At 42.9% G+C, this 6873-nt stretch overlaps 1 long non-coding RNA gene across 1 annotated transcript; it reads right to left on the bottom strand.

Annotated features, from left to right (window-relative positions):
- Positions 1-4130: 4130 nt before the first annotated feature.
- Positions 4131-5645, bottom strand: LOC141346412 (uncharacterized). Its single transcript, XR_012357209.1, has 4 exons — positions 5515-5645; positions 4764-4861; positions 4607-4648; positions 4131-4487 (listed from the first exon to the last, which is right to left on the bottom strand). It is a non-coding gene; the product is annotated as an uncharacterized lncRNA (long non-coding RNA).
- Positions 5646-6873: the final 1228 nt, after the last annotated feature.

Raw genomic sequence — 6873 nt, 5'->3', positions numbered from 1 at the left:
GGCCCTCCTCCGGGGGAGGGAGTGGTGCGGTCACCATCTCCCGAAGAGCAGCATCCTCCATCTCTGGGTCGCCCGTCTCAGGGTCTCTTGCTCTTGCGCTTCCCACTGGTCTTTGTGGGGGCCTGGACGGGCTGGGCGGCTGCCCGGCGACCGGCTCCACGGCGCCGTTGTGAAGGCTGCTGCGGTGGCTGCTGTGGAGCGGAGGCGGAAGCCGGGGGCCGCCCTCGGCGACGAGCAGACTGGGGTGCCGCCGGCGGACGGGTGGAGGCAGCAGCTGTACGCCGGGGCAGGATGTGACTGATGGCCTCAGTCTGCTTCTTGGCCGCGGAAAACTGCTGGGCAAAGTTCTCCACAGCGTCGCCGAAGAGGCCGGTCTGGGACACCGGAGCGTCGAGGAATCTGGTTTTATCGCAGTCCCTCATATCCGCCAGACACAGCCAGAGATGGCGTTCCTGGACCACCATGGTGGACATGGCACGAACCAGAGACCGCGCGGTCACCTTCGTCGCACGTAGCGTGAGGTCCGTGGCGATACGAAGTTCATGAAGAACTTCTGGGTCGTGACCACCCTCGTACAGGTCTTTCAGTGCCTGGGCCTGATGCACCTGTAGCAACGCCATAGCGTGAAGGGCGAAACCAGCGGAGCCGCAGGCCGCATAGGCACTGCCGATCAGAGCCGACGAGTGCCTACAGGCCCGGGACGGGAGCGACGGATTGTTGCCCCGCCAGGTGGAAGCGGCGGGACTGCCGTGTATCCCCGCGCTGGACCGCCATCGAGGGTGGTTAGGGAGGAAGTCCCACTCGAGCGGTTTCGGGCAGTGAAAGGTGCCGTCCACGTTCGGGTGAGTTCTTCATGCACCTCCGGGAAGAATGGCACTGGGGTGGGGCGCTGAGAACCAGCGCGGGCCACCCCGAGATACCAGTCGTCCAGCCGGGAGGGGTCGGGACGTGATGGAGGATTCCATTCAAGCCCTACCCTCTCGGCGGCCCGGGCAAGCATAGCCATCATCTCCGGGTCAGTATCGGGCACCGCTGATCGCCCAGTGGACGACAGTGTGCCGTCCTCCTCCTCAGAGAGGTCTGGCTCTCCCCCCGATGCTGCGACCGACATCTGTTCGTCGAGGGGGGCCCCAAAAGTAACGGGCGGTACCCCTACCCAGCCAGCAATGACATGTGGGGCCCAGATGAGGGCTTCATGGGCGGCAAATGTGGGCCCCATTATGGGCTTGCACCCGGGATTTACATTGGGGCCAGTTGTGGAAGCCCAGACTTACTAAGTGGGACCTGTAAGGGTACTACATGGGTCTTAATTGGGCAATTCATGCCAAACCCATTTGGGCCCCACCTGCACAAAGAGTGGGATTGCACCCGGGATCCACATGGGGGCCAGCCGTGGATGCCCAGATGGGTTTTAAGTGGTATCTGTAAGGGTCTTATGTGGGTCTTAACCGGGCAATACATGTCAGACCCATTTGGGGCCCACCAGTCTGTAGGGGTTTAAAGTGGGCTTGCACCCGGAATCCACATGGGGGCCAGCCGTGGATGCCCAGATGGGTTTTAAGTGGGATTTGTAAGGGTCTTGTGTGGGTCTTAACCGGGCAATACATGTCAGACCCCTTTGGGGCCCACCAGTCTGTAGGGGTTTAAAGTGGGCTTGCACCCGGGATCCACATGGGGGCCAGCCGTGGATGCCCAGGTGGGTTTTAAGTGGATCTGTAAGGGTCTTATGTGGGTCTTAACCGGGCAATACATGTCAGACCCATTTGGGGCCCACCAGTCTGTAGGGGTTTAAAGTGGGCTTGCACCCGGAATCCACATGGGGGCTAGCCGTGGATGCCCAGATGGGTTTTAAGTGGGATCTGTAAGGGTCTTATGTGGGTCTTAACCGGGCAATACATGTCAGACCCATTTGGGGCCCACCAGTCTGTAGGGGTTATAAAGTGGGCTTGCACCTGGGATCCACATGGGGGCACGCCGTGGATGCCCAGGTGGGTTTTAAGTGGGATCTGTAAGGGTCTTATGTGGGTCTTAATCGGGCAATTCATGACAGACCCATTTGGGCCCCACCTGCCCAAAGGGGTTTAAAGTGGGTTTGCACCCGGGATCCACATGGGGGCCAGCCAACGCCCAGGAGGTCCAGGCCGCCCCAGACGCCCCCCCGGGATGTGCCGGAATCCGCGCCCTAGTCACACACCCGGCAGCAACCCCCCCCCCCCCCCCCCCCCACAAATAATTACAATAAAAAAACCTTCAATAAAGTGTCAAAGCATGCTCAAGGTGGACAATTAACATTTTTATTTAAAAGACAAAACACAGTCTGCAATACAAAGTCTGTGCAAATGCCATATAAAATTTACATTTTACATTTCAGCTATTTTTTAAGAAATATACAGCACAATTAAATTAAAAGAACATGGGACAGTTTCATTAAAACGTTTAATTAAATATATGTTTACCTTAAAACTTTCCTGATAATTCACTCACCCCCATGTAATCCAAGATGTTCATATCTTTCTTTCTTTAAAGGTGCAGTGTGTAGATTTTTTGCGGCATCTAGCAGTAAGGCTATGAATTGCAACCAACGTTTTAGTCCACCGCTCACCCCTCCCTTCACAGAAGCTACGGCAGCCAACACGGGATTAATCTGTCATCGTTTTAGACAGCAAAGAATAATGAAGTTTCTTTTATAAATTAGGGAATTAGATTTACTTGATAATTCAATAAAACGATGTTATTGTGAATATTACTGTTACTTGTTCATCATTGTGTCAGTGTTTTTTCGCTTGAACAACAGTGATGAAACGCGATCTGTAGAGCAGTTTGTCCGTTCAGGGCTACTGTAGAAACATAATGTCGGCTTTCATGTGAGGGGACCCACGGTGTATGTAGATATAAACTGATAATTCTAAGTTAATAAAAACATAATGGCTCATTACGTAAGGTCTTTATACACCCCTGAAAACATAGTTATCTATATTATATTGCATTTCTGTCTAGAGATAATCTTAAATATTACACATTGCACCTTTAAGTCGAAAAGAAAGTCAAGTTTTTGAGGAGTAGATTTCAGGATTTTTCTCCATATAGTGGACTTCAGTGGGATTAAGGTCAAGGATAAAGGTTTCAAAATTTCAATACAGCTTTCAAAGGGCTTTACAAGTTCCCAGTGACCCTTATTCCTTGGGTGGGATGATGTAGAGCCCTTTGAAGCTGCATTGACAATTAAATTTGGACCTTCAACCCCTTGGCTCCCATTTAAATATGGAGAAAAATCCTGGAATGTTTTCCTCAAAAACCTTTTTGACAGAAAAAGAGACGGACACAAGCATCTTGAATGACACATGGGTGAGTAAATTATCAGCAGGAAATATTTGTGCCAGAATTGAACTAGTCCTTTAAAACTGAATAAATACAAAACCAATACATCTACAAAATTGTCAAGATTAACAATTTTATTAGTTTCAGATGTAAATTTAGATTATTGAATTTTTCATTACCAGTTATTCAGAGCTCCGAGGTGAAATTTAACTGAAAATGCATTTCTATTTCATCCACATCATTTTATTTTAATCCACAGTATTCTACTGACTCCCATGGGCTCCATACAGTGGTGTCCAAAATTATTAGAACACTAGTATTTTTACCAGCTAAAAATGATTTTAATTCAGTCATGTCTGTCTTTTGCTGTAGTGTTTCAATGGGTAATTTATTTTATATTTCTAAACATTAATTTTGACATTAAATGTAATAATCCAGTAAGATTTTTGTTTGACAACAGCCAGTGCTCCAAACAGAGATCTGATCTTATCATCATCCATTCTGCACAGAATGGCATGAAGAAACTGAACTGAGACAGATTAAATCTAGAAGAACTGTGGCAACGTCTCCAAGATGCTTCAAGAGACCCACCTGCAAACCTGAAAAACTTTCCGCAAGTGCACCAAGTGCAAAAGCTGCTTTAAACACAAGATGATGGTCACACCAAATGTTGATTTAATTTAGTTAAAAGAAGTTAATTGATAAAGAAAACATTTATGTATACAGAATTTGTACACAAGTGCTTAAAACTTTTAACAGTACTGCTTTGCTGGTAGGTTTCTTTAAGCATCTTGGAGATGTTGCCACAGTTCTTCTGGATTTAAATGATGAGATTAGACCTCTGTGTGAAGCGCTGTTTGTTTTCATACTTATTGTGTCACTGATTATTATAATTAATGGCAAAAAGAACGCTTGGAAATGTAAACTGATATTTCATACTGACACACTATAGCAAATGAAATAAATAAGTTTAAACCATTAGTTAAGGTAGTTTAAATACTAGTGTTCTAATAATTTTGGGCACCACTGTAGCTCTGATAATTAATGTAGTGTGAGAATAAGTAAAACCAAAACATACAACAAAAGGTCCATGACTCTGCACCAGAAGTGACAGACACACCAGATAAAGAGCAGTCCTCCTCCAAATGGCCAGGAATCAGCTGAATCAGCTGGGGGTAAAAAACAAAACAAAAACAAATTTAAAACAAAAAACTGAAGAAAAATACTACGAACTTTCCTTTAAAAATAAATTAATGTTAGTGTGTCTTAATGTAAAATGAATACTTACTTCCTCTGAAGATCATGTAGTAGAAGATTTTCATTCCCAAAACTTCTGGATCATAAGGGGAAACACACACACAAGCAATCAATTAAATTAAAATTAATTTGTTTGATAAGACATTATCTACTTACTGACAGACATGGGCTTGCGAAAATGTACTCACCGGCTCCATACCAAATCTGCACAGCTGATCCAAAATCCTGGTTTACATCTAGTATTCTTCTCCATGGAGTCCAATGATCATGCTTTCAGGTCCTCTCTCTGTCAGATGAGTTCACATAACAGTGTTCTTAGGTTACTCATTTTGAAGTTCTGTCACATTTTGTGAGTTTGATCTTAAAACTAGCATGGGTGCACGATATGACCATATTATTTCACAATAGTAATACATCACAGTATAGTTATTTATAAAATTGTATTGCATTCAACATACGATCAAAGTAGTTACAAACAATAGGACTAATACAAAGGCAAGTTAAGTACATTTAATGATTTTCTCTTTAGTATTTTGTTGTTTGATTATAATTAAGACCGACTGGTAACGTTAAGCTTAATTATACTGTAACTTTAAGAAGAAAATGCACAGATCCAGTAATTGACACCTAACCTGGTTTGTTAATCTTGAATCAAAACATTAGTGACTGTATTTAGGTCAATTACATCTTAAGTAAACTGTCTGTATTTGACTATTCAAGTGAGCTGCAGATTTCTTTCACTACATATGTTCGGCAAGACATAAATATAATGTTACCGCCTAGCCGCAGCTAACAGTATTAGTTAATACTAACAAAACACTGTAACACACACTGGTAGGATACTAAAATATGTAATCGCGATTAGTATATCACTTCAGTACCTTAATGTAACTAGCGTAACAGTCTATAGAACTTTATATAATAGTAAAAGGTACCTACCTTTTGCAGTTTGCATGATCTTTAGCTGCTGGTAAAAGTCCATATTCGCGTTTGTTTGTTCTCAATCTTCATCCCACAACCAAAACTCGCTCAAAATATGAATTAAACAGTCAGACGTAAAATAATCCACGTGAAAGTCGTTGCTAGAGGAACGACCGAAACAGACTGCAACAGAAGCCGATCAGCATATTCAAATTTAACCGGGAAACGGCTCCCTACTAGTCATTGGCCAGAATAATCAAAGGCAGCGATAATCAAACGCTCATTGGCTGTCGCCAGTACCGTCATAGATTGCAATTTGCCGTGTTTCACTTTCAGCCGGTAATGCGTCATTTAAATAAGAAAGCGCGTCAACTGAGCTATAGTGAATTCGCTATAGCTTTTTCAACATTTAACAACTTGAATTATGCACTGCTTCCCACACTAAATTATCATCCTACTGTATATTCCACCAGAGAGGACTGCAAACGTATTGTCATTTGGACTACTGTGGTATTGCTTTTTGACACGACTAATGCAAATAAATTATACACTCATTCTTTATTGGTTAATTATTTCTTTATAAAAAAAAAAAAAAAAATGCATTTTTATTGCATGGTTACATGATTTGTGGATTTTAAGACTGATTTTCTATTTTATACATATTCTACTTTTTTAGAATTACAGAGTTTTAATGTAAAATACATCTAAATAAAAACTAATAAGATTTACTTTCAAATTACAAATTACACCGTGTTCCAAATTATTATGCAAATGATAACTTTCTCCGATTTTCATAATTAGTCAATGCAAATGACAGTCAGTATAATTTAAGTCATCAACCATAGGGCATAATTTGAATTTTATTGAAAAAACCTCCTAATGATAACAGTACTTATTTCAAAAATAAAAAACTGAAAATGCACTGTTCCAAATTATTATTCACAACAGAGTTAAAACATTTTATAGGTTGTAAAGAACTGAAAATGGTCATTTTCTGAATTTGCAGCATTAGGTGGTCATATTTACTGAAATCAAAAGCTATTTCAATCAAAAACATCCTAACAGGGCAAGTTACATCTTAACATAGGACCCCTTCTTTGATATCACTATCACAATTCTTGCATCCATTGAAATTGTGAGTTTTTGGAGAGTTTCTGATTGAATATGTTTGCAGGATGTCAGAATTGCCTCCCAGAGCTGCTGTTTTGATGTGAACTGCTTCTCAACCTAATAGATCTTTTGCTTGGGGATGCTCCAAAGGTTCTCAATCTGGTTGAGGTCAGGGGAGGATGGGGGCCACACAATGAGTTTCTCATTTTCATACTTTGCCGAGGTCATTTTCACACCTTCAGGGACCCTAAAGGAACCTACCAGCTC

Source organism: Garra rufa, chromosome 12, assembly GCF_049309525.1.
Source record: "Garra rufa chromosome 12, GarRuf1.0, whole genome shotgun sequence".
Classification (NCBI taxonomy): Eukaryota; Metazoa; Chordata; class Actinopteri; order Cypriniformes; family Cyprinidae; genus Garra; species Garra rufa.
Note: the sequence above shows the minus strand (reverse complement) of the source record. Positions and strands in the feature narration are given on the sequence as shown.